Here is an 8,026-nt window from a genome sequence, read left to right as displayed (position 1 = left end):
ATCTGAACAGGAAAATATGACAAAAACTGGAGTTTTCATAATAAGAATCTCTTGGGAGAGTGAAGAAAAGACTGTGGTCCCTACGAAGAGTATGGTGATGACAGCCAGATCGAGCTGCACAGAGAACAATGGGGAAGTGAGAGAAGCAAGAATAATGGGGAAAGGAAAGAAGCACCATCAAAACTTGCTGGAGAGTGGAGAACAAGGAAGGCCGAGGACTCAGAGATGACTCCAACGTTTCAAGTCTGGTTTCACCAGAGGCAGAATGGGGAAGTCGGTAGAGGAAGCCTGCTTTGTGGCGTAAGAGTTAGGTTACAGACATATGTTTAAGTAGCAACTGGGCATCCAAGTGAAAACAACATTTAATTGGAGACAAGGATTTGGGTGAGTGAGACAAATATGTTCAGGGATGCCAAAAGGCAAGGTCAACAGGAGAACTGTCAGGAGATATAGATAGGAGGAAAATCAAAAGAATCCAACAAAAGTGAGTGTTAGATAGAAAATGCTACAGAAATGACAAATAGAGGGGAGGGTTGCAAAGGAGCCACTGGAATTTGCCATTGTAGAGTCACCAGTGACCTTGGGAAAAGCCATTCCAAGAAAGAAGCACATGCTAGAATGTGGGATGGTTGGCCTGTGGTTCTAGTCATTAGTTGTACTGTTATGAAGCAGGCACCATGAGGGAAAGAGCAGATCTCCTCTCTGTGCAAGCTATCAGAGCAACCTCTACAAGTCTACACTCAGAGAGCAGACTTTGACAATTCATAGGCTATCAAGATGTTCAAGCTTGCTTGCTCTAAGGCGAAGCAGATCCAGAGAGGAGACTATTAGAGGACTTCTAAGACTGGAGAACACATCTCCCTTCTCCATCCTGTAGCCTGTACCTCACATCACAGGCTTCTGTGCTCTCTCAAGCATAGTGATAGTCCAAAGAAAGATCTAAGCTTTCAGATTTCTCAGAATGAAACTCCAAAGATGTTAGTAAAGAAGTGAATATAAAACATAAAAGCCTCTACGAATATGGGCTTGAAAACCAGAGCTCATCAATTATTACTATTCAGCATGGAGTGTGGGCAGCTTGGCCCAGAGAGCTTATCTTAGATATCAAGATAAGTAGGGGATTCTGCAGTGGAGTTCAAGTCATTTATTTCACTAGATGTCAAAGGAAACAAGAATAAGTCCTACCCCAGGCCCAGGATGTGGGCAAAGATCCTGAAGACCTCACTATAGATGGTTACGGCTTCCTAATCACCAATGCTGCTCCTGCCATGGAGATCTGAGCTGTAAAGAAAAAGCTGTGAGAGTTGGGTTGTGAGGAAATTGTCCAGCTTTGGAAATTGTTTGCTCAAGGTCATAGAGCTTTTTCCATTCTCTCAGGACAATGGATTTCATCCAGTCAGTCAAAAATGGCCGCTCTGATTTAGAGAAATGGACTTTTCAGGGCTCTGGTGGCATAACCTGTAGCAGGTTATACCAAAATACCCAGTGTAGCCTGTGGCTCATCCTCCCGTTAAGATTTATAACATCTGAAACCCAACAGAGGGTCACTATGTGGGAACTGATTCAAGAGTAGTAAGTAAATTTTTTCAAGATTCAACTGAGAGAAATTATGTCAATTTGAAGATTAAAGTGTGCCTGATTCCAATCATAACCTTTTCAACCACTTTCTATGCATCTGAGAGCTAAACAATGAATAAGGATGACAGAAGAATTGATGCCTTTGACATGTGGTGCTGGAGAAGAGTACTGAATATTCCATGGACTGCCAAAAGCACACACACATACATCTTGGAGAAGGTGCAGCCAGAATGCTCTTTAGAGACAAGGATGCAGAAGCATCATCTCCCATACTTTGGGCGTGTTGTTAGGAGGAGCTATTCCTTGGAAAGGGACATTATGCTTGGAAAGGCAGAGAGTCAATGAAAGAGAGGAAGGTCTTCTACTGACATAGAGATTGCAACAATGGGCTCAAGTGTGTCTGAGATGATGAGGATTGTACAGGATAGGACAGGGTTCACATATATCATTCATAGGATGTTATGAGTCATACTTGACCTGACATCACATACAACAACAACTTATAAAAAGAGCTTCACACCAACTCTCTCGGTCTCTATTTTCAAGGTTATCTATCATTCCTGCATCTATCATGAATGGACTTTGAACACCTCCTATCAGGAATGCACCACTTCTGAGCCATCCATTGCTCATCTGCCCTGAATTTCTCCAAGCTCTTCTTTTCCCCCTCCATTCATTGTTGCATTTTTCTCCCTGCCCAACCCACGCTCCCACCCAGTACACTCTTCTCTTTGAAAAGTAAAGGAAAAGATTCTTTCATTGTTATACAATCCCTCCCCCCAGGTTCACTCCACTATGCAACCTTTGTTCTGGACTACTGTCATGACAATAATACCTAATCATATATCCCTTTTAAACAGTTCTCTCCCTTATCTGTTCCAATGCAGTATACGTCCTGTTTTACAACGTGGCACTATGCAGTATTTGTCCTTTTTCTTTTTTTTTTTCAGTGCTCAGACTTCTATTTGAGATTTGCCTCCCCTGCACAAATTCCATGCCACATGCATCTTCTTGCATGTATGCCCAAGGTGCGATGAGGTGTGTTCTGGTGGTCTAGTGGCTGGGCAGGGTGTAGGGGAGGGTCCCTGGTGAGGCATATTTTTGTGGCAGTGACTGGGAAAGGGCTTTCACACCCCGCGTGGGGACACGACTGATGTGGCACAGGGCACCTTCCTTCTAGGTGGAAGCCCAGAGCTCCCTTGAGGAAACTTCTCCTGGTCCCTCTAAGCCTTGTCCTTCTGGAACATCTCTGGATGATGGTCTCCTTGACTGAGCCAATGACTCCTTCTAGCTTCCACGGTCTCTGGGTCATGGGGGGAATGTATGCCTTAAGGTGACCAAGTATCTGCCTGGCACTGCCCAGGTACTGGCCCTTACTGCATGGGGAGCTAGGGCCCTATCCCTCAGAGGAATGATCCCCTAATTGGGTCTTTTGGGGGCATGGGCAGAGACACAGCACAGAGATGAGTGAGTGTGGAGGGGAGGTGCTAGGATAGGGACCCGGGTACAGGGAAGAGGTAGGGGTGGTCTACTCATCCTTGTCCTTGGCTCCATGTTTAAGGATGTGGGTGAACTCCGCATAGTTGAAGTTGCCTTTTTTATTAATGGGTGCTTCTCAGTACATCTCATCCACTTCCTCATCAGTGAACCGGTCTCCCATAGTGGTCAGCAGCTCCCGGAGGTGATCCTCATGGATGGAGCCTGAGGCTTCCTCATCAAAGCAGGCAAAGGCATTTCAGATCACATCCTCAGGGTGGGTGCCATTCAGCTTCTCCCCAAACATGGTGAGGAACATGGTGAAGTTGATGGGCCCCAGGGCATCACTCTTCATGCCCTCCAGGTACTCGTCTGTAGGGTTCTTACCCAGGAAGGTCAGCATGTCTTGCAGGTCCTCCTTGTCAATGAAGACATCGTGGTTCTGGTCAATCATGTTGAAGGCCTCCTTAAATTCCTGGACCTGAGACTTGTCAAACATTACAAAAACACTGGAAGTGGCCCTCTGTGGCCATTTCTTGGTGGTCTTGGCCTTGGCCCTTTTGCTGGACATCTTGTCTTCTGGTGTATGGGGCCTCACTGCAGGAAGGACTGGTGCAGAGAAGACTCTCGGTGTGGCGCAGCAGGCAGCCGTCTGGTCTGGGCGCTGCTCGGCCAGGCGTTACTGAGTATTTGTCATTTTGTGACTGAGATACTTCACTCAGCATAATGTCTTCCAGGGTAACTCATTTTTGAATAATATTTCATGAGTTCCTTGTTTTTCAATGCAGTGTAGTATTCTATTGTGTGAATATACCACAGCTTCTCTATCCATTCATTTGTTGATGGGCACTTAGGTTGTTTCCAACTCCTTGCTCCTGTGAACAAAGCCGCGATAAATATGGGTGTGCATATATCTGCTTGGGTGGCAGTTATGGTCTCTTTGGGGTATATTCCCAGTAGTGGAATTGCTGGGTCAAATGGTATCCTATTTGCAACTTTTTGAGAAAGCGCCACACCTCTTTCCACAGTGGTTGCACCATTTTACACTTCCAGCAACAGGGAATAAGGGTTCCAGTTTCTCCACAACCTCACCAGCATTTGTTGCTTGCTGTTCTGTTAAATTTTGCTATTCTTACTGGGGTGAGATGATATAGTTGTTTTGACCAAGCTCTTCTTTATAGTGAGATGACTTCTAATCCTTTGTCATTCCCCTTCCATAGTCTCTATTGCATCCTGAAAAATAATTCCCAAAGAGCAAGTTTTCATGTCTTCTGAAGGATTCAGCTCTTCAGACATTGGAAGACACTAATTAGATCTCCCATGTTTCTCCTTCTTTAATCACTTTTTTGTATGCCATCATTATCTTGGCTACCATATCTAAGTACAAAATGATTCCTCAACAACCCCACTAAATGCAACATTTGGAGCTGAAATGCACTCCAGATTGACCTGACCAGCTCAGCATGGAAAGATGTCTGCTTACTATGTCTGAGGGGCAGATAAAGTTAGGACTAATTTGACTTCCCATCACCCTCTGTCAGTCCATTGGTACTGTGATGGCTTGTGTGTTGGTGTTGTGTTAGAATCTATTCTACCAGTATTTCAAATACCATTAGAGTCATCTGTGGTGAACAAGTCTCAGCAGAGCTTCCAGATTAGGACAGACTAGGAGAAACTGTGGTAATCTGCTTCCAAAATTTAGCCAAAAAAGTCCCATGGATTACAATCAAATATTGTCATTTGCTTTGACCTGTCATTAGGAGACACCAGTTCGTGGAGCAAGACGTCATATTTGCTGAGGTCACAGGTCAGCAGGGCAAGGAGACCCATGAAGTGGATTGGGACAAAGGCCCTAAGGGTGGACACAAACATGTGGCAATTGTGAGGATGGCACAGGAGTAGGCAATGCCTCATTCTATTGTATAGAAGATCACCATGAATTGGCATCAACTCAGTGACAGCTACCCATTTACCTAATATGAGATTGTGACAGGGTCCTGGAAACTGAGAATCAAAGATCACTTTAAGGTTTCACTTGGGACCACTGAGGTGATCTGTATGTACCTGTGGGGGACTAGGGAAGAAAGATAAGGACAGGAAGGATAAGAATTCAGCAGTAACTGAGATATTTCACTCAGTATAGTGTTGTGTAATGTTTTAGGAGTTCATTATTTTTCAGTGCTGTGTAATATTCCATTGTATGAATATACCATACTTTTTCTGTCCATTCATTAGGATAAGAGTGGATAGATAATGAACATTGCACTGTAATAGATGAATAAAAATAATTGTTTACAAAGAATATATGATTGGGCATTATATGCACAGTAGTAGCCCAGAATAGGAAATACATTACAAAGAGGACCTGGGGGCAGGGGGAGGTAATTGTGCAACAATGAATGAATATTTAAAAAAACAAAAAAGTTAACTGGGGGAGGGGGAAGGGAGGGAAGGAGAGAGGGTAAAAATCTGTAACAATGATGAGTGAAAAAAATAACTTTTTTAAAAATCACAATTTATTTATATATTTATACACACACACACACACACACATGAATCTCACACAATGGTATGCATAAGAATCAGATGGATTACATTTGTGGAAAGAACTGCTGGAGAAGCTCAATATCAGCTGTGAAAACTAGGCCAGGAGCTGATTGTGGAAAAGACCACCAACTACTCACATGCAAGTTCAAGATGAAGTTGAGGAAAATTAAACCGAATCCATGGGAAGTAAAATACGACTTTGAGTCTATCCCACCTGAATTTCAGAACCATCTCAGGAACAGGTTTGAGGACTTGAACACTAATAAGCAAAGACCAGATGAGTTGTGGGAGGGTATCAAGGGTATCATTCAAGAAGAGTGCAAACGTTTATTACAAAGACAGAGGAGGAAGAAAAGACCAAAACTGGTGTCAGAAGAAACTCTGAATATTGCACTGGAGCACAGACAAGCCAAAGCAAAAGGAAGAACTCAAGATACTAAAGAGCTGAACAGAAGATTTCAAAAGGCAGCATGGGATGATAAAGTAAAATATTACAATGAAATGTGCAAGGAGGGGAGTTGGAAAATCAAAAGGACCGAACTTGCTCAGCATTTCTTAAGCGCAAGGAACTGAAGAACAAATTCTATAATCAAGGATGCTTTAGGAAGAATATTAAATGATCCAGAAAGTATTAAAAGAAGATGGAAAGAATATACTGAGTCACTGTATCGAAAGGAAATGGCAGACACAGAAGAATTTAATGAAACAACATATGAGCAAGAGCCTATGGTGATGAAGGAAGAAGGCCAAGCTACTTTGAAGGAAATAGAAAAAAAAATAAGGCCCTAGGAATAGATGGTGTACCAATTGACAGCTAACAGATGCTGCCCTGGACGAATTCACCAAGTTGTGCAAAGAAATCTGGAGAACAACCACTTGGTCAACTGACTAGGAGAGATCTATATTTGTTCCCATCCCAAAGAAGGGTGACCCAACAGAGTGTGGAAACTATACAACAATATGATTGATTTCACATGCAAGCAAGATTATACTGAAGATTATCCAAAAATGACTGGAATAGCACATCAGCAGAGAATTGCCAGAAGTCCAGGCTGGGTTTAGAGGGCTCATGGTACTAGATAAATTGTAGCTAATGTTACATGGATCTTAGCTGAAAGGAGGGAATACCAGAGGAATGTCTATCTGTGTTTCATTGATTATGCAAAGGTGTTTGACTGTGTGGATCATAACAAACTGTGGCTGACTCTGAGAAGAATGGGAATCCCAGAGCATTTGATCGTGCTAATGTGAAACCTATACTTAGACCAAGAGGCAGTTGTCAGAACAGAGCAAGGAAACACTGCATGGTTCAAAATTGGGGAGGGAGTATGCCAGGGATGTGTCCTGTCTCCATACCTTTTCAACCTGTATGCAGAACAGATTATCCGGGAGGTTGGGCTCTATGAGGAGAAATGCAGCATCAGGATTGGTGGAAGATCTATCAACAATCTGCGTTATGCAGATGACACAACCCTGCTTGCTGAAACTGAGGAGGACCTGAAGGGCTTGCTGCAGAGGGTCAAAGACTGCAACCTTCAGTATGGATTGAGGCTCAATATCAAGAAGACAAAGATTCTCACCACTGGACCAACTGGCAGCATCAGGATGGATGGTGAGGTGATTGAGATTGTTCACAGCGTTAGTCTGCTTGGCTCCACAGTCAACACTCTTGGCACCAGCAGCCAGGAAATTAAAGGACATATTGCGATGGGAAAGTCTGCTGTTAGGGACCTCTCTAAAGTACTCAAGAGTAACGGTGTCTCTCTGGAGACTAAGGTGCGCCTGATACAGGCCATGGTCTTTGCAATCACTTGTTATGCGTCAGAGAGTTGGACAATGACTAGGGAGGATAGAAGGAGAATTGCTGCCTTTGAGCTGTGGTGCTGGAGAAGAGTATTGAGGGTACCATGGACTGCCAGGAAAGCAAACAGATTCAACCTAGAGAGGCTTAAACCGGGCTGCTCCTTGGAGGCAAGGATTCTGAGGTTTCGTCTGACATACTTTGGTCATGTTGTAAGGAGAGACAGGTCCTTGGAGAGAGACATCATGCTTGGGAGGGTAGAGGGACAGTGCAAGAGAGGAAGGGCCTCTATGAGGTGGATTGATTCAGTGGCTGGGTTAATCAGGATGGGTGTGTCAGAGACAGTGCGATTGGCACAGCATAGAGCAGAGTTTAGGGCTGTTGTACATAGGGTCACTATGAGTCGCAAGCGATTCAACGGCACATAACAACATTTACATATATATATATGAATGCAGCAATAAAAGACCTAAAACCTAAAGCCATTCTTTCAGCTTTCAAGGAACAGATCAAGTCTTTGCTATTTAAGCTGCTCCAGGGTACAGGAAAAGATTAAAATCTTCTAAAATTTGCTATGCAAAGTCAACACATGAAAACCTGAAAAGAGCAGAACAGAAGAGGAAA

At 43.6% G+C, this 8,026-nt stretch overlaps 1 pseudogene; it reads right to left on the bottom strand.

Annotated features, from left to right (window-relative positions):
* Positions 1 to 3,106: 3,106 nt before the first annotated feature.
* On the bottom strand, positions 3,107 to 3,625 carry LOC102870646 (annotated as a pseudogene).
* Positions 3,626 to 8,026: the final 4,401 nt, after the last annotated feature.

Source organism: Elephantulus edwardii, unplaced genomic scaffold (genome assembly GCF_000299155.1).
Source record: "Elephantulus edwardii isolate Elephantulus edwardi_28Jun2011 unplaced genomic scaffold, EleEdw1.0 scaffold00286, whole genome shotgun sequence".
NCBI lineage: Eukaryota > Metazoa > Chordata > Mammalia > Macroscelidea > Macroscelididae > Elephantulus > Elephantulus edwardii.
Note: the sequence above shows the minus strand (reverse complement) of the source record. Positions and strands in the feature narration are given on the sequence as shown.